Genomic DNA, 25,278 nt, shown 5'->3' with positions numbered 1-25,278 from the left:
CCAGGAGAGTAACAGAGAGGCAGGTGCAGCGGCACCGCCATGGGAGGCAGCTGGTGAGTGGGCAGAGGAAGGCCTCAATCACTTGTGTTCCCGGTGCATCCCTGGTGGGCACAGCCAGATCTGCCCATGCCACAGTGAGATACGGGCTGATTATAATATTTCCCCCACGTTTGGAATGATGCCTCCTCACTGGGCTTCTGACTCCCTGGTTAACAGGGCGAGGTGTGGCTGCAGAAGAGAAGAGCCTGGGAGGCCGCGAGAGCCGCATCCCCAGGGGCCAAGCTATTGGCGGCTGGTTGTGCCGCCAAGCCCGACTGCCTCTCGGAGACAAATACCACAGCCAGCGTGAGTTTGCAACAGCAGATCCCAGGAAAGCTTCCACTAAAAACCATGACGATTAGGAGGGGAAATCGCCTCTGCCAGCCAAACGAGAGATGACCAGGAGAACTCGGAGGCAAGCTTTATAGCCAAGACCCACCTGGCTGCGGGCACACACCAGCTGTACAGCAAGCTGAACTCACAGGCTCATGACCACAGGCGGTGAGAGGTTCAGAAAGACAAATATAGAAACAATAAAACATAAAAATCGTAATGTCAAGGGAGAAAGACCTGTGGTCAGCCCAGAACATTGCTCTTACTAAACTGTAAGAAGTTCATATGGTGATTTTCCTAAATGTTCATTAAATTATGTGAACTGTTACTTTTTACTCTACAGCTCATGCAGGATGACACACTTGTCCAGGACCATGGGTTCCTCAAGAAGAAGACAAACAGGGGAAGATGCCCGGAGAAATCAGCGCAGATGAGATCAGGCAGATGTGGCCACGAGTCTGCCACCCAGAAGCCACCCAACTCTGGACAAGTCACCTCTCTGAGCCTCAGTTTCCTCATCTCTAAAGTGGGAACAGTACCCACTTTTTGAGGACCTTGTGAGGATTGGCTTCTTTTTCTAATGTGACTGGCCCATGGCTGGCCTCCAGAGGGAGAGACGAACGTGAGTGGGTGCTTGGCGCTCTCCCTCCAGGAAGCACGGGGCACAGCAGCCTGGGTGTGGAGATGCCAGAATCTCAGGCAGGCTTGTATCTGCATTTCCATGTCCTTTGGGGATAAGAGATAAGAGGACTTGAAGGTCTCACAAACAGTCCTACAGTGACCACAGGAATTCCTAGCTGCAAAAAGCATTTCAGCTATGGGGTCAGGATTTCTGCACACGTTTGCAAGTCAACCCCCCCCTTCTACTGCATGATGAGACTTCCAGACCCTCAAAAATGTGTGCCAGTGACTCTCTCCTTCCTTTTCTGCCGCTAACTTTGAATCTCCTGTTTTCTGATATTCTCAGCTTCCGGGAAGCCTCCTAAACACATTCCCATGAGAAAGATATTCCTGTCTGGGAATGGGCGAAGGAAGGAATTAGGAAAACGCTTGGCCAGGATTTCACGAGCCTGAGACGGTCCACCCACTTCTTGCACTGTGGCCGTCTCTACAGGGGTGACCAGGTCTCTGCTTCCGGGTGTGCCACGGCGCTGGTATTATCCATAATGAAAATTCAACCTAAAAGGGGTAGAATCACTTTAGAAAGCAATAAAGCACACCCTGGTGAAGCTGACAAGGAATATAACCTATGACTCAGCAACCTTATTCCCAAGTACATGACCTGAAAACTCTTATACCATGAGATTGAAGGAGATTCTCGCAGCACTGTTTATAACAGAAAAACCTGGAAACAAACCACATATCCATCAAAGGCAGAATGTGTTCATACACTGTTATATCTTCAAACCATGGAGCATGACACATCAGTGAACATAAACAGACTATCTAACAAACATGAATAAATCTCAGAAAATGTAATGAGGAGGAAACCAAAACACAAAAGAATATGTTTATGTTCCATTTATGTGAATTTCAAAGTAACCAAAACTAAGTAACGCATTATTTAAGGATAACTATGTTTGAGATAAAACTATAAAGAAAGCTAAGGGGCTGACTGGTTACCTCTGGGGGCTGAGAAGGGGAAGTAATCGAGGACGTCTACCCAACAGTTTTCAAAGGAACTGGCAGTATTTTCTTTTGAAGCTGCCTGGATGGAACTTGAGTGTTTATTTTATGATTGTAATTACGTGTTTTAAACTGTTCAAATATTTTATTCACATCCATGGGTATAAATAATTTATTTTACAGTAAGAAAATTAATGTAACCCCAATATACACAGGGCCCCTTGGGCACCCCTGCTCTCAACTCCACAGTATCTTGAGTCCAATATGAACAACGAGGGGCAGCCTTGACAATAATGCTGATTTTATTAAAAGTTTTGTGGAAGATGGAAATGAGTGTTACATATTGCACAGCACACGACAAAAGTAAAGCTTCCCCTTTTATGGTCTCCGCTCCTCATTTCTGCACTGGTTTTACAAATGTGCTCTCTTCCTCAAACATCTGTCTCCTCTGAAGCCTAAGAAGCAGCCCTTCCATAAAAGGAAACAATCAATTTGTCCCACGTTCCACCGTCAGACATCCTGGGCTGCTCTTGCCCCCAAAGCATGATTTTTGAATCTCATCAAAAAACCAGTGGCTACCCCGACAAACTATGTTAGGAAAACAAAAACACCCAGATGAACAGGAATCCACTTCTGCCAAAAAGAAGTAAAAATCCAAGAAGCGTGGACAGATTAGAGAGGTGCTGACTCTCTCAGGAATAAGCAAAGCCAGCTTCACTGTCACAGGCGCAGACTAGGTACGATCGCCGTTCGTTCATTCTTAGTTTATGGTTCACTCAACTTTGGGCGAGAATAGAAGTCCCTGAACGGGGAGCCCCTGGACGTGTCTTCTTAGCTACAAACCCACTACTCGTGTGCACCACCATATCCTTTGTCATCCTTCTGCTACAATCAGGAAGGGAAACAGCCCCACCAAAGCTTCACCTATTCTCTGACGCTAGCGGACTTCACGTCTTAAACGATCCCTTTCTTCTCCTGAACTTCCAATTTCTCCCTCTCTCCTGGATTCGTTGTTGGTATAAACCTATCCTGTGTTTCTCATAAAGAGTACAGCAAAACTAAGTCTTCCCGAACCACACCCGCCCAGAAATGGCTCTTCACACCTGCTGCCTGCACTTCCTGAACTCTCCCCTGCTCCACCGGCTGACACCGAGCGTCGGCCCTCAGCACGCACTGAACCGCTCTGGCCAAGGCACCCACGGCCCCCCACATCGTGCAGAGCTCAGCAGACACCTCAGGCCCCATTTTCTCCTAAATTTCTCAGAAACAGCACCCATGCTTCTGTGAGTCCCTCTCCTTTTTTGCTTCCCAAAGCTACCTAGGTGTTCCTTAATGGTTTTTCCTCTTTTACCTAAAGTCCAAACCCTAGAGGTCCAAAGAGCTTGTGTGAGCCCTCTCTGCCCGCATCGGCTCCCACAGGCCTACATATGACCTTGATGTGGAGGCCTCAAGTTTACATGTGAAGCCTCTGCCCTCCTCTGAGCTTAAAACTCGTACCCAACTTCCCACCTGGAGTCACTTCTTGGGTAACTTACATCTCAATGCAAATGGAACTCTATCAACTTTGTTTTGAGCATCTGTTTGTCCTTCTGTATTTCCCCAGATCCAGGCATGGCAATCCATTACTGAAGTCAGAGACCCTCTTGATTCCATTCTTTCCTTCACTGCCCACACCCAAATCATCAACAAATCTGATCAATTTTTATCTTTGAAATATAAGCTAAAGCCTACATCATTCCTGTGACTGTACTGCCGTCACACCATCCCAAGACGACAGAATCTCCTCTACTCACGCCGCTGCAGACCTCTCTGCTGAGCCCCGAGCTATGGGCCAACAGCTCTGTGACAAGCCCCTCATTCCTGTGTCTCCGCAGGCTGCCTGCCTCATTCTACCCCACCCCCATCCCACTCAGGTCTCCAGGCTGCGTGTCCTCTGCCTGGAGTACTCATCTCCCTGATTCTCTCCTGCGTCACCCACTCTCTTCTTCGCCACAGTAGGTATGCCTGCCAGTCTCTGCTCAGTCTCTTATTCAGTCCCTCCTTAACAAGCTAATTACGAATGCCAGTCACTTCATTTATTTCCTTCTGCTGCTTTCCTTTCTGTCAGTTTCTCCTCCTTGAATACAGGCTTCACGAGGAGCAGGGCCTCGCGTGTCTTGTTTATCATTATTCTCCCAGTCGCGAGCCCAGTGACTGGCATAAAATAGTTGCCAGGAAGAACAACAGAAGCTAGATAATGACACGTTCATCATAAGCCCACAATCGAAAGACTTCAGTATAAATGAATTTATCGCATCTTATGTGTCAGTCATTGTGTTGGGGAGACAGAAAGAGAAGACAAGGAAATATGGCACAGTGAACCCCACAGCAGAGGTACACACAGGATGCGATCGGCAAACAAAGGTAGGGCGCCTGATCTAGTGGGGGGCGGGTGCACAGGAAAAGAAAGGCTATGCAGAAGAGTGTGTGTGGTATTTCAGAGGCTGTTCTAAGCCATCAGATGAAGAGATGGGAGAGGACATTCCTAGAGGAGTAAAGACAGAGCGTGCCAGTCTGAGAAGGCACTGACTCGCCTGACTCTTCCCCATCTCATTCCTCCAGCCGAAGCATGTAAACCAAGGGCCCTGCTGCCACTCTGAACGCCGGACTAGACACACGTTTCCACACATCAGAATGTCCTCTCATCCCCAGCCTTTGTCTCCAGGAAGTACTGTCTTTATTTATCTCAAGTGCACTTACTTAAAAAGGCCACCTGCAAAATGTAAAGGTCTCATGGCGGAAGTAACAACTTGGAATACATTCTCTGAGCGTGAGCTCTTGTGGCGTCAGCCTGAATGAGAACCTCACCGCAGAGATGACTGCCGCAGCACCACTACATCGCTCACTCCACGCTCAGCCCAGAACCGGCACCTGTTGCCCAGGAACCCTTTGGAACACTGCGTCAATGACAGAGAAGTTTCTCTGCACGTCAGAAGTTCTCATGGTAAAGGTGTTCTATCAAAACCTTTATGATCAGGAAAAAAGGAAGCAGGTAAGTAGACAGTACTCATCAGAATCTGAGTATAACCATCAGTTTCTAAGTCTAAGATCTGTGCATTCACAGGGTGTCATTTGAGTTATACTCAGTTAAGAACTTCAATATGATGTTTCTTTCCATCCTAAGACTTGAAATTCTGCTTTAAAACACAAATATTAAACTGGGAAGGACCTTTAGAAATAACTTGTTCACCCTTCATTTTATAATTGAGGAGACTAAAGACCAATAAATTAGAACCAGGTAATCAAGGTGTTTGTGATGATTAATTTTATGGGTCAACATGACTAGGCCATGGGGTGCACAGATATTTTAGTCAAACATCATTCTAGGTGTGCTGTGAGGGTGTTTGGGGGTGGGATGGATGGAGCCCAGAAAGCAGACTATGCTCCCTCATGTCCTCATGTGGGTGGGCCTCATCCAGTCAGTTGAAGGTCTAAGTAAAACAGAAGGCTCAGCAAGAAAGAATTCTCTTTGTCTATTTTTGAGCTGGGATATCCATCTTCCCCCACCTTTCAAATTGGGACTTGGACTGGAACTTACACTATGAACTCTCCCAATTTGTCAGACTTACACTGGTCCCATACCATCAGCTCTCCTGGTCCTGAACTTCTCAGTCTCCACAACTGGGTGAGCCAATTCCTTATAATAAATCTCTCTCTGTACACACACACACACACACACACACACACACACACACCTACTGGCTCTGTTTCCTGGAGAAGCTTTATACCTAATGCAGTGTTGACTGTCATCCTAACAGAATCCCCATTCCCTGATTCCACAGCCTCCTCCAAACACCAGCAGCCCTAGAGGCCCAGGTCAAACACACTAGCAGCGTCCTCCACCCAGGCCCTGCCAAGTTGCTTTGTGGCTCTGCGTCCACCTGGGTGGCCTGTCCATAATCCTGCCCTCTCTTTCCTTTGGACTTTCCCTCTCTGTTAAGTCTTCTCTGCTTCTAAGCACCCAGACTCTTCCATTCACTTGAAAGAATCCAATCCCATAGTCCATTCTCAGAGAATGCTCTGTATCGTGACAGCTGGTTCACTAAGTCACTCCGGCGTTTTGCCTGCCTTCTACCCCATCCGTTAGTCTCCCTTCTGACTTCACTCCCCTGCACACCCAGCTTCACTTCCATGGCCTTCTAATGAAAAGCACCACTTGCCAGTATCTTAAACCTCCTCTGTCTCTGTCCTTCCTTCACACCCATTCCCACACCCCAGAATACAACTCGAATCACTTCGGCTGTCAGCTTCCTCCCATGTTTCTCCCAGGCTGTTAGCTGCTGCTAGAGAAAAATCACACAACTATACATTGACGATAACAACGTTTACCTGCATTTCCACACTGTTCCACAAACAGACAGTGTTTCCTACTAGTGACTCCAACTTGCAATAAGAATTACCTCGACATTTGTTTGCTCTCCTCGGAGGCTTGATTCCTCTACATCTGAGTTCACTCTCAGAAAATTATTTGTATTCCTACTTCACAGAAGATCTGGGCTCCTCTGCCCAGGAACTTGCTCAGATTTCTAACTTACCATGTGACCTTCATTACTCAGTGCCTAACTGTGCCTCAGTTTCTTCATCTCAAGAAACAGGATGCTAATAAGAGTAGCAGGTACATGAGTAATGCTCTGAGAATGGTTCCCACGCAGGGAAGGGCACAATACATTTTGCTGTGATTGTTATCTCTGGGCCTTCTTTGGGACTATGCCGTCTACTGACTGCGCCCTCTCTTGGCCCTTCAGCCTTCCTTCCTTTCTGGGATAATTTCCACACACACTTAACCATTCTCAACCATTCCCTTTCCAAAAAACGGATCAACGATACCCCTCCCTTCATCATACCTCTCCCTCCAGCTGCCACCATCCCTAAACCCCACTGCACAACAGTTTAATCGCATGCGCTCCCTGCCTCTCTCCTGTTTGCTTGTGAACTCACTGAAGCCAACTCTGTCACTCGACTAGAACTGCATTTGCCCAGACCACATATTACTATATTACTAAAGTCTAAAGAAAACATCGTCCTCACAAGCAACATCTGACATGGTGGTGCATGCACGCTTTTTGAAAAGCTGCTTTCCACTGGCTCTGGGACCAAGCCTCCTGGTTTTCCTCCTGCCCTCCTGACCCGGCTTGTTTGCTGGCTTCTATCTCAGCTAACAAATCCTTCAATGATAGGTTCCTCAGGTACCTTCTAGTCATTCTTTTTCTCACTCCTGTGCTATGAGATATCAACCACAGCCAAAACATCAATTTATTCTCAACAGATCAACCATTGCTAACTTGTCCCTCTGGCCCAGATTTCTCTTCAGAGTTCCAGGCTCATACATCTAATTGCTCACTGGGCACATCTACCTATACATCTTAGACATCTCAAGTTCAACATGTCTAGAGCGGAAATGCTCTTTCTTCTCTGGCCATTTGGAGAACCTGCTTCTTATCCAGTACTCCCTGTCTCACTAAAAGGCAACTCCACTCGCTCCTTCACTCAAGACAGAAAGCTAGGAATCATCTGCTTTCCTTTACCTCTTACAATTTCAACAAGTCTTACCCATTCGCTATCTTAAATAGCTCTCTGACTCATTCACTTCTCTCCTTTTCCACTGTCCCATATAAGCCAATGCCACACTGCACATACCTTTAAACTAATGTCCAATCTGGCTTCCCTCCAGCCCTTTTCCAAATTTCAGCTAGAATAATCTTTCTAACATATTGGTCTGAATGAGGTCACACACATCCCCTACACACACACTTAAGATCTTCCACTGACTGATATTTGTTCTTAGAGTAAAATCCAGAGATGGGGGAGCCAGGGGTGGGCAAAAAGCAAAAGGAAATGAAAGTACCTTTTTATCACGAAGTTAGTCTTTTTATCAATAAAATAATAAATGTAGCTATGTGTGTGTTATCTAGACTCATTATTAAAAAAAAAAATCTAAACTCCTTAAAAAGGTTTATCAGCCCCTGCAGAGTCTGACTCCCAGCACTGGGCTTCTGTCCTGCAGTGTACCTGGCATCTTTTTCTTCTCTCTTTTTTTCATGGTTTAAGACCACTTCTTCCAGGGAGAACTCCATGACTCTAGCTTCGATACTCCATGACCTTCCCTGTACTTTCCCTGGCAGAGAACTCACCAGAATTTGTTGGGATAACTTAATCAACATCTGTTTTCCACAGTATAAGCTCTGGAAGGACCAGAATCATGACTCTCTCATTCCCCATACATCCCAGTGCTTCTCAAAACTCCCGACACACATGGGCACTTAATGAAGACTGGTTGAGTAAATGAATGAAGGCTGTTTTCCCTGTGAATGTCTCAATTCCTTAAGCTGGCATTTCTCTAGATTCCCTATGAATCATGGCTGAATTTGTATATGTAAAATGACCATAATTAAGAGTTACTGACTGAATCAAAGGAAAGGAAGCAATTAGAGTGGTTTACCCCTGAACTCTCCCATAGACCAAGTTAATTTGAAGGAAAGGAATTACTTAATGAAAACCAAGAATCTGGGAGTTAGTCTAGCGGTGTGACGTAAAGACCTTGGAGAAAAACTTTAATGGACATTGTACTCAGATTAAGACTGACTATAAAAAAGATCATTTATTGCACACTAGTTTCTGGGAGGGTCATCTTAGAAACTGTGAAGGAACACCTATTTTAGTTAAAGATCTTAGAGGAGAAGAATTTGGGATAGGATGTGCCAAATATGAGGGATTGTTAAATAAGGCATGTCTTAATCTGGACAAAATCGGTCTCTGTATCATCTATACTTTCTACATCTTTAAACAATAATCTGTCTCTAATTAACGCTACTTCAGGTAAGTCTGACATGTTATTTCTCTTTTTTTATATATGGATCACAAGTGAGGTTTACAGACAACAAAGGCCTTAAAATGGGATAGACTTGGTCTTTGCCCCAAAATCAAATCAGAAAAGAACACATTTTAATGTTCTTGCTTTGATACAAATAAACAAAGTAGAAGAGTACCTAAGAAACGAAAATTCACATTTCACCAGCGGCATTGCAAACTTTTCAAAGGTTTAGATTTTGCATTGGGAAAACCTGGCTGGTGCTGTTGAGGACGCTTTCCAGCAGGTGGCACCCTGAGCCAATTAATGCAACTAGACACATCCACACTTCCAAGAATTTTAAAAATCATTTTCCTTTTGAGATATATATATTCTGATCACACATTCAGGGGACTGGTGGAATCCACACCCTCTGTAAAACACACATACATGTGCATAAACACATTCCTCTACTGGGGACTAGAGTAACAGCACTGTACCAAGAGGGAAAACGTTAACAAGAAGGACGTACAGGTCATACATACGTACGTGCGTGTAACCTGAATGCTTCCCGGGAACGATCCATCTCCTCCAAATGGGTATTTAACACCGTCTAATAAATATTCCACATTTCTCTGCTACAGGATCGTTCTCTCTCCGCAGTAACTCACCCAGCTCTCTTCAAACACGCAGCATCCTCTTTTTCCCAGTTACTCTCTGAAGATGACTTGACACTTAATTGAAAAGGAGGAGCAAGGGGAGGCGGCAGTGCTACCTCCACAATCAGATGCAAGTTCCTTATCTTCCAGGTGTCAAAGGTGCAAATCTGCATCCTCACCATCTCACCTGCTTTCCCTCCGGGGCAATCAAGGGCTGGCTCTCCGGCTTCGGAAAGTTACTGCCTCACCGTGACTCTGGACCCTATTCCCTTCCTGCCTTCCCAGCAACCGTGGTATCATTCACGCTTTCTATCTCTCTCTCTCTCCCTCCCAAATATTCAAACTACCCTTCATAATAATTTCCTTACCAATGGTTTTCAAAAAGCTCAGGCGTGTCTCCCTCCAAAAAATAAATAAAATGGGTGGAGATACAAGTTGGTCATGAGCAGATCACTGCTGAGACTGCGTGAGTGGTCCATGGGGTTCATGATGCTATTCTAATTTTTTTATTTGAAATTTTCCACAATTAAAAGTTGTAAAATAAGAAAAACAAAAAAAGATGTTCTTGTTTGGCTCCCGTGCCTTCCGGCTCACCACCCTCTCCTCATTCCTTCTCAGCCAAACTCCTGAGTGGCCGGTACGCATTCCCCCAACGTCCTTCCTTCCCACACCCTCTGCAGTCCACCCCGATCTGGTTTCTTGCCATGATGCTCCATGGAAACTAAAACAACTCCCACCACCTCCATGTCACTTAATTAAATGGGTATTTTTCATAACAATAGTTCATGACTTCTCAGGAGCTCAGTGAAGCCCCTTTGCAGACACCCATTTCCCTTGGCTTCAGAAATGCTCATGTTCTGGTTTTCTTCCCACCTCGCTTGCCTGTTTCACTACTTGCTGTTAAATGCTGGAGCTCCTCGTAGCTCATTCCGGGGCCCTTCTCAGCCTGCACTTCTTCCTGGGTAATCTCATTCATTCTCTTGGCTTCAGCCTCCACAAACATGCAGATGACTCCCCAAATCAAATCATCAGTTTAGACCCTGACCCAGCTCTCGACTTTATACATACCTGACCTCTCCTCTTAGATATCTCAAAAGCACCTCAAAATTAGAAGTTCAAGGCTGAACCAACCTGGTTTTCTACCACGAACCTGGTCTTCTTCCAGTGTTTCCCATCTTGGTCCATGGTAAGCAAGCCAGAAATCTTGGAACCATCCTTGACAACTGCGTCTTCTTTGTACCATTTCCAATCCATCACAGAATCCTGTACCTTTTAGCTCACAAATCCCTCTAAAGCCCACCTTCTTCTATCTCCACCACTACTACCCTTACCACCAGGATCCTCCCCCGGGCCACCAAGGTCACTTCGGCATCTACCCTGACACCCTTCCACACTGTTCTCTGAGCAGCGGCTGCAGTAATCTTTCTAAGATGCAAATCTAATCATGTTATTCTTTGACTTAAAACCCTTCAGTGGGTTCCCTTTGTTTTCCAGAAAAAGACAAAAACCTCTCCAGTTATGACCAGGCCCTGTGGGGTCAGGCCCCCACCTCCTACCTGGTCTCACTTCACAGCACCGTCTGCCTCGCTGTCCGCAGTCAAACCCCAGCCCCTCCCGGCTCAGCCACTTGCTCTCCCTCCCACAGCAAGACCTTTGTGCTCCTCTGGGTCTGGGAAGCTCTTTCCTTCATTCTTTGCCTCGTTATTTCCTACTGGTCTTTCAGACTCAGGCCAAGAGACGCTTCCTGGAAGAGGCTTTCCTTGGCCTCTTTGAAGAGGTCAGCTTTCTCTGCCCCACTGATGTCTCCGCTCCTCCATTGTCAGTTGCAATGTCACAGGTATTTGCATAACAATCTCTGCCTCTTTCTGCTCATCACTGTATCCCAGTAACTCCCTGGATACTTAGCACTTCATAGGTACTAAATATAAATACTTGTTGAATGAGTAAATGAATTAATATTTTTCCCTGTCAGGTTTCTAATACTTAACCCGTCTCTGGGTTATATCCCCCTTCATCTTTGAGTGAATACATGGGGGTCACAAACTCATTTTTAATATAAACATGTTTCTGTGCTTTTACAACTAGGGTATGTCAGGCACCCATATGTGGGGCATGCCAGACATAACTTTTACTATAAGATTTGGGGCCAAATAATTATTTTTGTACTTAAAAAATGTAGGTAAAATGAAGTAGAGCCCAAAATTTGTACTAGAATGTAGCATAAAGTATAAGACTTCAAAGTAAGGCTGTACTTGGCAAAGACCACCTGCGCCTCTGTTTCCTGACACCTGGGGGGCAAGCAGTCGCTCTCCTCTGCTGTTAGGGGGATACCTACCTACAAAAATGTAAAAGCACTCTTAGGAGTTTGCACATAATTAGAAAAGGGGAAAAAAAGGTTCCTATTCCTTCAAAACAAATGTAACATGTCCTAAACAGTCTGCTATTTTGGATGGTACTGCTTTCCTCCTCCAAAACAGCCTTGGATGCAGAAAAAGGAAGAAAAGGTTGTGAGGGGGTGTTAGTGATTCCCAGGTGATGTGCCTCCGAGGCCTGGGACCAGGCTGGGACCATGGCAGGGACACTCCCAGAAAGGACCCTGGACAGGGACACCGCAGCCAAGCTCAGCCTCCCCTCTCCTTCCAATCCCAAGAAATGTGTCTTAGTCTCCTTCCCTCTTCTCTAGACAGACACACGTGCCCTCATGCCTGGCTGTACTGCCCTGCAGCGCTCCCAGAAGGAAGGCCTCCACATGGCCCTCTCCACAGGGGCCTGCGGAACCTTGTTCCTAATGCAAGGCTCACTTCTCAGAGCCCCAGAAAGACATCCAGGGCCCCCACAGTGACCACAGGGGAGGGAAGTACTCATGAGGGGTAACTGGTATGGAAGGGAGAGGATGCATTTATGTCCCCCGGCACTCAAGATGCCCAAGCATCTTCAAGGGACAGAAACATGTGGTGCACGGATGGCTAAGTCCGCGGAATCCTCACATATGATCTCCAGGAAACTAGCTCGAGGTACGCAATCTGCAGGAGACTGGGGGAAACAGCTGTGCTAAACAAAGGAAGCTGGCATTTGGTTTGGGGTGTTTTTGCACCTGCTATGTATATAACCATCCAGATTCATTTACATTTTCCCTTCTTTAATTCTATGTATTATTTGGCTCATTTACTGGGTGAGGAAATCAAGGCTCAAGAGAGCTAGTGCGTTCCCAGACTCATCCCCCAGACGGGCAGTGAGACCCAGGTCCGCACCACTCCACGCACTCTCCCACCCGCCGTGTTCGCTGCCACGTGCTCTGCCTCACCACCTCCCCGGAACCACCCCCGGCGTTCCCAGTGGCCCACCATTACCACTACAGAAGCAAAGAAATCCCAGTTTCCAAGGAGGACACCGAGAAGCCTCAACACGTTTTGTCCCATTGTGACTTATAGAAACTACTAGGGACACAAACACTGAACAAATGATTAGGGGAGTAAGTCCCACTTCTTATGGCTTTTAATACAAACAAAATGAACATTTTCACTATTGACAACCATTGTAATGATAATCAATAAAAATAACTAGTGCCCAGGCTAAATATAAGTGATCCATGCCAGGTCAGCTCCCCAGAGAAATGAAAAATCACTTTTTCAGGTGATATTCTTATGAAACCCTCTGCCTTTGGTGGCATCAGTGCCACCACCAGAGAACAACCGTGCCATGCCCTGCTGCTTCCGAAAGGCTTTGGGTCCGGCAGACCTGCAAACATGCCCCTCTCTTCAACACGGTCTCTTCCCCAACAACAGCCAAGGTCGGCCTCCCAACTCGTAAGTCAGATTCCGTCGTTCCTCTGCTCAAACTGATGACTTTTATTAATACTGGGAAGCCTGACCTACAAAGCCTTATGCCAGCACTTGCTGGTGGGTCTGGAATTGCCCCAAGGAAGTGGTTTGAAAATTCAGTGCAGCAGTTTCTGTTTGCTTAATGGCTGGGGACCACCTCTAGCTGTAGAGAGGCAGGGTCCCTGGGATCTGTGGGTCCTGCCATGTGCTGGTGCGTCTTCCACAAAGAAAACTTGGCCCCATGTTGTGCATTTATTTTAAATGACCTACTGAACAGCCAGTTGTTGCTATCTGGGCCTAGAGTCTAATGCATTTATACTATAAATACACAGAGTTTTCTGAATGATTTAAAACTTCCTAAAACATCCAGGAATCCAAAATGCTGCATCCTTTGAAAGAAGATTTAATTTGCTTGATCATAAATTTATCAACAGCGTTCACCAGTTTGGAAAATCGCAGCACTGCTGATGAATGACATCCCTTGTGATAATTTAAGTCAGCCATGTAACATGGGTGCCCTGGCCTCTATATAAACATATTGTGTGTGTGTGTGTGTGTGTGTGTGTGTGTGTGTGTGTGTGTGTGTGTGTACGTAGCTGCTGCATTGAAGGTGACTCTTCATATAGGATGACTGCTAGTGTGGTGTTTATGTATTAAAATACGTATTATTTATTACAAATGGATTTCCTTTTATTCCTCTCTTATATTGCAAGGATCTCATATTGATTTGTTTTAATTAGGTGTGTGGGAAGTTTCTATTGCCTGTGAATTTCACTGCAGGGTAGCAAAGGAGAAGAGAGAAAACGCCGGATTTATTATACAAGGCAGAGTCGGGTGTGAAAGCGTCGAGAACATTATCCTTTATGACGTGCCCCCCATCAGTCTCCGGAACTGACTCTCCCATCACTCGCTTCACTCCAACCACATGACCTCCGTGCTTGCCCTCAAAGCCACCAAGCCTGTGCCCGCCCCAGGGCCTCGGCTCTCACTGGGCCTCTGCTTGGAAGGCCCATCATCTAGCTCTCATTAGCGCTTACTGATCTCTCCTGCTTCGTTCGTGACTCTCAGATGTCACCTCCTGGGAAAGCCTCCATGACCCCACACTTCACCTTACCTTTTTATCATCAGTTAAGTTCCTCCGCCATGTATCTTTAGCTACAATTCTACTGTCATATTATTTGCCCCCCTACTCTAGATCTCTGCCATGCCATGAGGGAAGAGGGCGAAGTGCCTTTGGAACCCAGTGCCTGGAGCATGGAGAGTGGCACAGAGTGGGCATCTGATGAACATGTGTACAGTGAATGAATGACTGCATGAAGATACTGCCCATGCTCCTGATAACCGGGAGCCACGTCTCTTCCTCCTCCCTATCTACATAATTTATAGGCAATCTAAGTCAGCATTAATTCTTTTAAATATATCCATTAAATGCCTACCATATTTCAGGCACTGAGAACGCAATAATAAATTAGACAAATCCTGCCCATACACTTTGTAAATAATGATCAGGTCCAGCACCTCTGAAGCATTTGAATCTTTCAGACAAGTGATTTCATAAAAAAAACCACCCATTTCTATTTTATATTGAGTGTCTTTAAAATAGAGTGTGATATTTATAAATGTCTATTTATCATGTATTAAGAAAAAAGCTCTTATCACCTATAAAGGTATTTTTGCTAGTATGAAAAATCTTGCCCCCAGTCCCAGTGAGATCCTTCTTCAAGTCCCCAAAACATCACCCCTCAACACTGAGGGAATAAAGGCTGGGAGATGTGCGAGTGGAAGCTTCTAGCCCCCTTAAGTGGTGTAGCCAGCAGGGGCCTCTGCCTACCTGGCTGGGATGAAGCTCCCCTGGTAAGGCACAGAGGGACCATCACCCCCTGAAGTCCTCCACCAGCTAGAGAAGTCCAGTCTGTCTTCTTTCTGGGGGAAACACAAGTTGGCATCAGCCCCAGTGATGGCACACGGCCACCCTGGACGCTCCCGACAGGGGCTGACTCTTCAAACCCTTTCATTCACCCACAGTGTGGCTGAGCACCTTTCCCACATGCTGACGAGGGACGAAAGCACCTCAAAGCTAACAGCCTGTATATCTGTACAGATCTGCACAGGGGGCTTTCTCATCCATTTCCACATTTGGAGGAGAGATCATTTAATCTTGTGTTTATAAATAAGCAATGAACATACACAGAGTTTCAGCAATTTGACAAAAGCTGAAACCAAGGTCTTCTGATTCCAAGTTAGAAAACAGGAGTGATTGGCTAAAACCAGGTTTGGGGATTATCTGTGGGTTTTGATTCTCAGGGGTATAGAACTTCACCAGAGGAGGTGGCTACACTGCACCCTGGTCAAACGTTTGAACAAATCTCAAATCAATGCCCACTTGGGCACACATCCCCTACCAGTTTCTACTCTCAGCCCAGCTCCCACAGTTTCATGAAACCTTTACTCCTAGTAAGTTTCTAGACTTGAGCAAATCGTGGAGTGGGCCATAAGGAACTCCATCCTTGTCCTGACCTTACACAGTGATAGGGGGAGAACCTCCTTACCTCTCTTAGCTCTGTCCCAGACCCACTGCAGCAGAAACGCGGGGAAAGTAAAGACACAGATTCTGCATACAGGTGAAAAATATGACATGTCCCTTCCCTAAACTCCCTCGCCACCCTCCCACCCACCTCCCACACACCCACGAACGTCTCCTTTCAGGCCAGAGCTTAAAGCAAACATATCTAGGATAGACTGAGCTAACAATAAGAAAAAGGCTCCCAAAGGGTCAGCCGAGGAGTTTCTGGTCCACACCAGAATCTTCCAAAGGGCGTACCCATGGGGCTGGCGGAGGATGGTTAGTACCTGAATTGACGTCCCACCAAGCTGACTCAGAAAGGCTCTTACTGCAAGAACTTTAAGTCCCTTTAAAGTGCCATATAACCTCAACAGATTTAAAGTTTGAGTTTCAATTTGCTACAAATGTGCACATGACCTACAGGCAAAAAATACCCGGAGTCCTCCGATCTCCCTCTCAATTCCCACCGCTCGGCACGGATTCGTTAGGCAGTGAGTGGGTTCACCCCCCTCACTTCACCCCGGCTCCCTTCAGGTGCAGGGCAGCGGCCTCACTCTGGGCTCTGGGCCGAGACCCACGCGGGGCGATGCCAGCCCCCAGCACTCAGCCGCCGGGGGGAGAGGCACACCTTCTCGGGTTTCTTGGGTTCAACTGAGGTGGAGGTCAGTTCCTGGCCCAGGCGGCTCCCGCTAGCTAATACAGCGGAGGCTGCAGTGGACAGAGGAGAGTGAGCCAGACCAGCCTAAAATAGAAATCCAAGTTCTGTCCCTGTCTGCCCAAGCTCCCAGTCTGGCTGAAGGTGGCTCATTAGATGAGACAGGGCAAGAGAGCAGAAGTGAATGGAGGCTAAGAGATGGCTTGTTGGGAATTATGAAAACAGCATTCAGATGCAACCCTCAGAGCGTGTCCTGCAAACAGGAAAGACGACAAACTTCTCACAATAAAGTGCATGTAAGTGTAAGACCTTCACGTTTCTGGGGACAGGCCTGTCTGTGGCCGGTAATCAGTGTACTGCTGTGCGGCTTATTCCAGTGAGACAAAGAATAATGATTACATCTGACCTTGTAGGTGAGGGAGTGAGGGGTGATCTCTGGCACAAAGCCCAGCCTTCGGAACACAAAGTAACACTGATGACCACAGAGTAAGCAATTACCTTCTGCCTGACCCCATCCATCCTGTGACCCACCTTGGGCAAAGTGGGGGTCACCTTGGCAGACAACTGGATGCTTCCTCATCTGTAGATGGGACAGTCTGCCTTATCTGTGTTCTGAGAGGTAAAGGAGGGAACCACAGTGGTCCCAGAACCGGTGGCCTGGCATCTCGGTCACTGAGTACAAGTAATTCTCCTATGAAGTAAAGGATTCAAAGACTGTGTCGGTCAGGCTGAGCAGGGAGATGCAGCAGACATCGGAGCCTTCACCAGACAATGAAAATCAGCAAGGGAGGAACAGAGAAAGAATGAAGAGCGAGGGAAGGAAGGAGGAAAGGGGGTCCAGGATTCCCAGGGAAAGGGGCTTCCTTTCTCTTGCCCAGAGCCTCCAGGGGAGGATAAATTAATCACCAACCTAGCATGAAGGCATGAAAATAAAAGAGGCACCTGCCAGGTGACCATCTCTGCCGGGACTCGAACCCGGAACCTCTGGATTAGAAGTCCAGCGCGCTCGTCCATTGCGCCACAGAGACCTCACCACACACACAGCATCAGCACCAGAACTGAAAAAGCACATACCTTCTGCATCACCGAGCCATCTGAGCATCCCGCTCTCTGACGGTGGGGGGACAGGGACAGCTGGAAAATCTGGAGTGGAGATCCAACCAGCCGGCTGCACCCAAGCTTTCCTCAATACTGTGGGTCCTGGGTCCTCAGAGGATGGGAGGGATGTGAAGGTGGTCATTTCCCCAGTCCCGGAATCTCTGGTGGGGTAGGACAGAGCTACAGCCTCTGCTCTCCTTCCCTCTCCATCCCTAAGGGAGGAAACGGAGAACATCTCTATTCTCATGCTAATTAGGCAGAGCCACCCAGCTCCTCAGAGGAAACAGAAGCCATCTCCACCTCCACCCCTCTCCCTCACTGTGGTTTCATCCCAGTCCAGCTATTCTCAGACAGGGGCTGGGCAAAGCTGGGAGATTCAGGAAAACCCCCGGTCCCTGAGACAAAGGAGCTGCTTCCGTGCAGAAACAGTGTGAACAGCAGCAGAGAGCGGCAGGGAGGCTGGGCTCCAGGAGGCTGCTCCAGTTCTCGGCTTTCAGAGCTGCATGTGTCAAGCCTACGGAAGAGATCCGATGTGATGTTCCTCCAGCAGCTTCACTAGAATTGAGGATGAGGGAGGAGACGGAACAGCAGTGAGTGTGTGTTTGAGAGAGTGTGCGTGCGTGCGTGCACGTGTGTGTGCGTGTGTGTGTGTGTGTACATATAGGGAGGAGGGAAAGAGGCTGCTCTCTAATGAAATACAGATGGTCCTCGCACAGCTCTCCATTAGTACCTGCTCCCCTCTCCCCTTCCTGAGCTCCAAGTCTCTGCCTCATTTACTGAAGGAGGATTTCTCAGCTGCCTGGGCTTGCTAGGGGCTCTAGAACAACCAGACTGACCATCCTCTGTAACGGCACATAAGGGCCTCCGAATCCAGCCAGGATCCAAGAAAAGAGATCCTATTTTTAAAAACCTCCTAGGGAAGACAATGCCATAATCACTGTTGGTTATCGTTTCCACTATGCCAGTCCTTCTGAATATCTAATCTGAGTCCCTCTTACCTTACTGTCAGCTCATTTTTTCCTATTTGATTCCTAGGCCCATCCAGGGACAACTAGCCACTATGCTCCCAATGACAGCACATTGATTTAAAGACGGATTCAGTGCCCACTGCCCCACTCCTACTCAAAAGGTGACCGTGAAGGCAGAGCGCTGGCTCAGATGCCCTGTTCTTCCCTCCAGGTATGTGCTTCTATGCCCCCACTCTGGGCACCACCAAGTGACTCCTACCTCAAGATCGCCCTTTCCAACGGGGAGGCAAAGTGAAGAACAATACGACAATACAATGTGCTTTGCCTGGAAGATGTGTAAGGGCCCTTCCAACTCTAAGACTTCCAACTGCAACCTCTCCCACATCCCACCCTTCCATACAGCTCCAGAAGTGAGCCCTGGGAGAGACAGGATCAAGGAGATGCAGTCAGGTCAGTAGGCAAGGGACTGACCCCAACACATGGAGCGAAGCAGCCTCTCCAACCGGGCTTGCCCTCCATCCAGGCAGGGCCTTGAGGCAGGAGCTTCTTTGCTCCTTAAGACATCACGGGTCCCCACAGCCTGAACGTGGAGCCCCAGCTCTCCAACTCCCTCCAAAAGCTTCATTCTTTGTGTATGATGTTCTCATTTGGCACTGGGGACACAATGATGAGAGATAAAGAATGGCATGCCCCCTACCCAACCGTGCAAGGATCCTGTAGGCAACTCCTAATACAGGAACTACTCTGAAGACGCATGGGGGGAAAGAAGGCACCGACCTTACTGCCCACCAAACAAGGGGCCACTTTTCCAAGTTCACACAAAGACCCACCTCTGGAAGCAGAAAGATCCAGCTTCAAGAGCAAATTGTGCAGCTTATCTGCTTCAAGACCTGAGAAAATTATTTCACTTCACAGTCTTCCACTTCCCTGTTATAAACTGAGGGTGACAAGAAATGCTACTGGGGAAGTCTAGCTGAGACTTCCTGGTACGAGGCAGAGTCCCCGTCCCTCCTCTGAACCATGCCTTCTGACTCTTGACTCCAGTGCCTGGGTTACCTCCTTCCTGTTGAACATTCTTCCTTCATCCTTCCCTCGCCCCTTCAACCATCTCTCCACTCTAGCAAAAAGCACCTCTCCTCATCAAGTGTCTTTCCAGGACCTCTTACACTTAGAACCTGTATCAACAAAAATACTCTGTACCTTGTCCAAGTGAGAGACGTCTCTCCAACATCTCTTCACTTTATCATTTACAAATCAGATAAAGCTTCTTGTAAGTGTGAAGAATGTCTCTAAACTGGGCTCCTAATTTAAAAATACGGAGGGAAGTGATCAAAGAAAGCAGTAGTTTATAAGGGGCAGGAAAGATGAGGCAAAGCTATTCAAGATGACTGACGAAAGAGTACAATCTTTTTCTTCTTTTAAACTAGGTATGTCACTCGTGTTTATGTAAAACATTAAGGTGAGGACATTCCCCTTCCAAAGAAATTTCTGGACTGATTTAATTCTCTGAAGATCTGTGACTCAAACATTACTCATACCTCTAATTGCATACCACTCTTTGACCCCAGAAAATGCGGATATTCACGCAGTACTTCATTCATAAAGAGTCGCCAGGATACATGTGATTAATGCCAAAAACTTCCTCCCATTTGCCTAGAAACAAACACAACCTACTGTGTGGTTCCCACTCACAGCTTCCCTAAAGGCACCTGTACAACAAGTCCATGTTTTAAATTCTAAGGGATATTAGATGGAGGAAGACAGTGAAATAGTCATTGTATCAATAACACAACCTTTATAAACTATACTTTCACCTTTCAGTCCCTACAGTGTCCCAAACCCTGATTGGCACCCATCCATCATGGGCACATCCTCTAGAAGTGGTTTCCATAAACCACCCTCCAGTGTCCCTACCCACTACCAGCTCCCTCTTCCTCTGTCACCCCCTCGGGGTGGGCCCACCTCAACCCTCCAGGGAGGTTGAAAAAGGTGCTTTGTAATATCAGGCCTATGGTGCCCTCTCTGCAACTAACAGATGTTCGGCTCATAGCTCCGTAGCCCTTAAAGAAGGGCAACGTGAACATACCGATAAGGCCAAGGCCCATCAGGGCTTCCCCAGACATCCGTCCTGTGGGTGGGGTCTTGCCCCAAGCTGTTTCTCTAACCCATCATAATGAAGCACTCATGTCCCTAAAGGCTTGTTTCCCTCCACTCACAGCCAGTGAGCCTGACTGAAGATGGCTCATTCCCTCCCATCCCTCTTCCTCCCGCAGAGGACAGAAGGGGGTGTGTCAGGGGGTAACAGCCTGAGAACCAAGCCCAAGGAGGACACATACAGGGCAGGTTTTGCTTTGATCATCACATGCTCCTTTCAGAAACCATTCCAGGTCTCGCCCGGCACAACTGGGTTACCCAGGTCTCTCACACCTCCCCAAAGTAGGTCTAGAGTCCATCTATCTCGACAATGAGCTGGACCCCAGCGCCTCTTCAAGGTCACAGTGGAGTGCTTGCAGAGGCCAGCCCCCTCTGGGAGTCCGAGGAATGGCGAAGAACCTGGAGGTGTCTCCCTCCCCTGTCTGCCTCCGAATCCCACCACTCTCTGCCTTCTCTGGGTAACGGTCTAGAGAATTCTAGGCAAGTGTTTCCCCAAGGATACGGACGTTCTCCCTGGTCAAGAAGGATGAGGATGCTAGCAAAAATGTTTAGTGAAAGGAGTGGCCTTTGGCCACTATGTGCCACCAGATCTTTCTAGGAACCGAGGGGAAAGCACTGTCACTGCTTTACCTCGATTCCTAAAAGAATAAGTGAACCATTGGTTCAATCCCTCCAGTTCTGACACATTTCTCTTTAGAATCCCAGTCCCCTTTGCCTCTGTTCCTGACTCCAAGCCACTTCTTGGGTGCTCAGTCCCAGCACCCCTGTCCTATACTCACTGCTTCCTCCTGCCGTCTCGGTCCATCCCTCCTTCTTCCTCAAGGCAGGTCACCTGTAGTCACTTCCTGACTCAAAGTGCCCTGCCTCCTGGCCCTCGCCTCTCCTTGCTCATCTCCCCACGTTCTGCAGGAGGCATTCCCTACCCCTTCCCCCCAAGCCGGTCCTTTCTACTGCTCCGTCCCCTGCTCAGGTCCCCCCGCCACCTGCTCTCATCTAGGATCCATCTAGTCCCAACCCTGCTGCCGCAGCTCACTGTTCCTGGTCTCCCCCAAATCCAGCCCCTGTTCCTCTCTGTCTCTGTCCCCCATAGCTACCATCCTGAAGGCTCTCTGGGGTCCCCGGACCTCCAGGCACCCCCACCCTTGCCCTCAGTCACCACACCCCGTAACTTGGCTCCAGAGCCTCGGTGCTGTCCCTCCTTCATCCTCTTTCCTTCCTCCAGATTTCATTGCTGGCATCTTCTGCTCCCCATCCTTCTAACCCAAATCTCTTCTCCGCCTTAAATCTTCCCTCTGCAGGACCTGTGCTTTTGACTCTCCTGCCGCCCGGTCCACACCCATTCCTGTGCGTCCTGCAGAATCACTTGCTCACTGCCTCTTTGCCACATTTACACCCACGCGCCCTGGGACCTTCCTGGCCCTACTGCACACCCGTGTCTATTTTGCTTCTTTGCCTGAGAGGCCGTAAACAGGGCACTGCTAATCCCTCCGGCCTGGAGTTACCAGGGGGGTGGGGGATGGGCTGGCAGCCAGTCCCCTTCATCTTCACGGGCATCTCAGGGCCCCTGGTCCTTAAAGGAGCAGACAGTCTAGACCAGGGGCCAGAGAGCTAGAAGATGGGTCTTAAGGGGTCAATGGCCCTGCGGTCTTAGGGCAAGGGATTCAAGAGCATCGGTTTTGCCGACTAGTAGGAATGCGCGGGGCTTTCTTTCCCCTACGTCTGCTCCCCTTCCCACTCAGCCCGGAAGGAGCCTTGGAGTGGATGTAATAAAGTAGATCCCGCAACAGCAAGAGAAGAAAGATATTCATCTTTTACAATGCATCAGTTTAAATAAAGAGTATAACCATGAAAGTTTCGATCCCAGACTAGGCTTGGCCTTCGATAGGGACTGACAAATCATAGCCACGTCTATATACCATTTATTCTTACACAATAATCAGTCACTGCCTACCTAAGACAGGCCCTTCTAAAGTTTGTCCTTGCTATGGTGTAGTCTTTTTCTACACACATACTTAACAGTAACAATATTATACACAGCAGTGATAACAGTATAACCCATTCGGGTCCCCAGACTCCATTCCAATGTGTGTAAGTATGTGGGAGGGGTCTTCCCACCCATAACCCCAAGCAGTTCTCAAACACCAGCAGGGTATGAGAGAACTTAGTTCTGATGCTACCTGCCCAGAGACAGCGCCAGGCTCCCCAGGGTGAGGGCCCCGTCCTACAAGACTGCCCTCCACCCCCGACTCGAGACGCCGGTCACAAGCCCCGGGCAGTTCCCTGTGCTCCTGACCTACCGGCTGGACTGGAGGCTCCCATGACCTCTCCCTTGGGTTCATTAACATGCTAGAGCCGCTCAGAGAACTCAGGAAAACACTTATCTTTATCAGTTTAATAAAGGATCCCATAAGGATACAAGTTAACAACCAGGTGAGGAGATACCCAGGGCAAGGTCCCAAATAAAGGAGCTTCTGTCCTCGGGGGGGCTCGGGGCCTGGCTCAGTGGCTTGCGGAGGCGTTCTGGTTCCCCAAGCAGAGGTTCTCCCCAACAGAGAACCCGGATCCATGGAAGCAGAGCTCAAGAAGCTCTTCTCAGGGTTTCCTGCAAGGGCTTCACTGCATAGTCATGACTGACTAAATTATTGGCCATTGGCTGATTCAGCCTCCAGCCCCCGCCCTTGGGTGGGGAGACAAAAAGTCTCTTATTAACATGACAAAAGATCCATTTCACCTTTAAGACTGCAGTGTTTTCAGGAACCATGGATGAAGATTAAATATACCTGGGAAACATATGTTTTGTCATATGAATCACCAAATATGTATTTCTTATGACTCATTATATCTCAGCCCTAAAGAACATTCAGTGCCCACAATGAAGACAGAGTCAAGGGGAAGTGTTTTGCCTTAGTCAATCTCCTGGGGGCTCAGATGCCCTTCCTTCACAAGGTGGTGGCCCAACTTCCAGGGTTCTTCCTCGTGCCACCTGTCTGTATGCTTCTAAGAAAGAGTATCACCAGCAGACACAATGATGACAAATCTATTTTGAATCCTTTCTCTCATTTCATCATCAGAACTCCCCCAGATTGTGGAAAGAGTGATTATCATTATCCTCCTTTTACAAAAGAAAAGACACAATCAAGGGCATTAAGAGACTGGACTGAAGTCACTCAGCCCCGAAGCGGTAGGGCTGCTGAGAGCCACCAGTGCCGCGTTCTGACCCCTGTCACCGTCCCAGGCAGGCACCCACAGAAGGCATCCACTGAGAGACATCAGCAGCCCCATCATGACTCTCCCCAAGAAGTGAGATTCTGAGACCTTCCCACAAGTCCCTCCCTGCCCTGCAGACTGCAGGGACAGGCAGGCCAGGCAGGTCTGGGAAGGGCCACAGGGCGGGGCTTAGAAGACAGAAAGGGCAGCCCTCGGTAAGTGGGCTCATTATGGTCTCCACCTAAGTGGGTCTCTCCTTTCAGTTACCCTCCATCAAAACATAGGAAATGGATGTCCAGATAAATACAATGATTTGATCCAGATCGGGCAGCACGGTGTTCACAAAGCTGGCGCTCAATTCCGGGTTCTCTGACTCCTCCTTCAGTGCTCCGTTTGTTCCGCTATACCGTCACTGAATCACTCTTGAATCCCCGATACCCTCTCTGCAGAGTGTGCGACAGGGGAGCAGGGGTGAATGCTCAGTATTCAGTCTTAACTGATAAAGTAAAAAGACCAAAGGGATCGAATAACCTCTTCCAGGAACCACTGAATACTCAAAATGGAAGAAGGCTTTTAAAGAATTAAATCTCATTTGTTACTCTTATGCATCAGTTGAATTTTTACCATATGCTCTTAGTACTTTCATAAACTGAAGAGAAGAAGTTTGAAGATGAAGTTGTTAATGCTTAAAGGGTGAATGTTTGCTCTTTCTAATTTTTGTAGTCTATCATTTTTTTCAACCCTCTCCATCTGTAATTACATAGATTAGCAAATTCATGCCTATGGGAATTAAATTACTTATCCAATATTACAAAAATAGACTAACTGCTATGGTCCAATTGGAAAACTACAGGCTTTAAGGTCAGGATTGATTGAGGTTTGAATCCCAGCTCTGCAACCTGCTGTGGGGTGAGGGGCACACAAGCACCTCTCTCTGCCTGAGCCTCTCAGAGACTCAGATTATTCATTTGATTTTAAAAATTCACACTAGTAATGATCACTGTAAGGTCAGCATGAGGAATAAATGGGATAAAGGATGAAAAAATCCTTCTTAGCCTCGTGTTTGGCCATCTCTATTTTTACAGACTTGGTTATTATGCTCAGGCTCTTTCCCCTTACCTCCCCTATTCCTTACATACCCGCATCCCCACACCTAGCGAGAGCTAAGGTCACTGACCGTCTTCCTAATCGTCAAATTCAAAGGCTCACTTCCCCTTTCTGCAGTGCTTCACACCCGTGACCACACCTCCTTGTCAAAAGGTTCACTGCCCTGGTCCTGAGACAGCACCCGCCTCTTCTAACTGGCCTCCTTCTTGCCTGCTCCTTTAA

At 47.7% G+C, this 25,278-nt stretch overlaps 1 protein-coding gene and 1 non-coding gene across 4 annotated transcripts in view; both read right to left on the bottom strand.

Moving 5' to 3' along the window:
- Window positions 1–25,278, bottom strand: part of AIM2 (absent in melanoma 2) — a 91,925-nt gene that overhangs the window by 33,992 nt on the left and 32,655 nt on the right. For 2 of the 3 annotated variants that reach the window (XM_037023783.2, XM_073222125.1), the window contains exons 2-3: window positions 17,597–17,832; window positions 15,136–15,227 (exon numbers count right to left, since the gene is read on the bottom strand). The gene's annotated coding sequence lies outside the window, so the exon portion shown is untranslated. The remainder of the gene's footprint in view (window positions 1–15,135; window positions 15,228–17,596; window positions 17,833–25,278) is intronic. The other variant, XM_073222126.1, reaches the window with a different exon arrangement.
- On the bottom strand, window positions 17,477–17,550 carry TRNAR-UCU (transfer RNA arginine (anticodon UCU)). The gene has a single exon. It is a non-coding gene; the product is annotated as a tRNA-Arg (tRNA).

The sequence above is a fragment of the Manis javanica genome, chromosome 14 (assembly GCF_040802235.1).
Source record: "Manis javanica isolate MJ-LG chromosome 14, MJ_LKY, whole genome shotgun sequence".
In the NCBI taxonomy this organism is placed as follows: Eukaryota; Metazoa; Chordata; class Mammalia; order Pholidota; family Manidae; genus Manis; species Manis javanica.
Note: the sequence above shows the minus strand (reverse complement) of the source record. Positions and strands in the feature narration are given on the sequence as shown.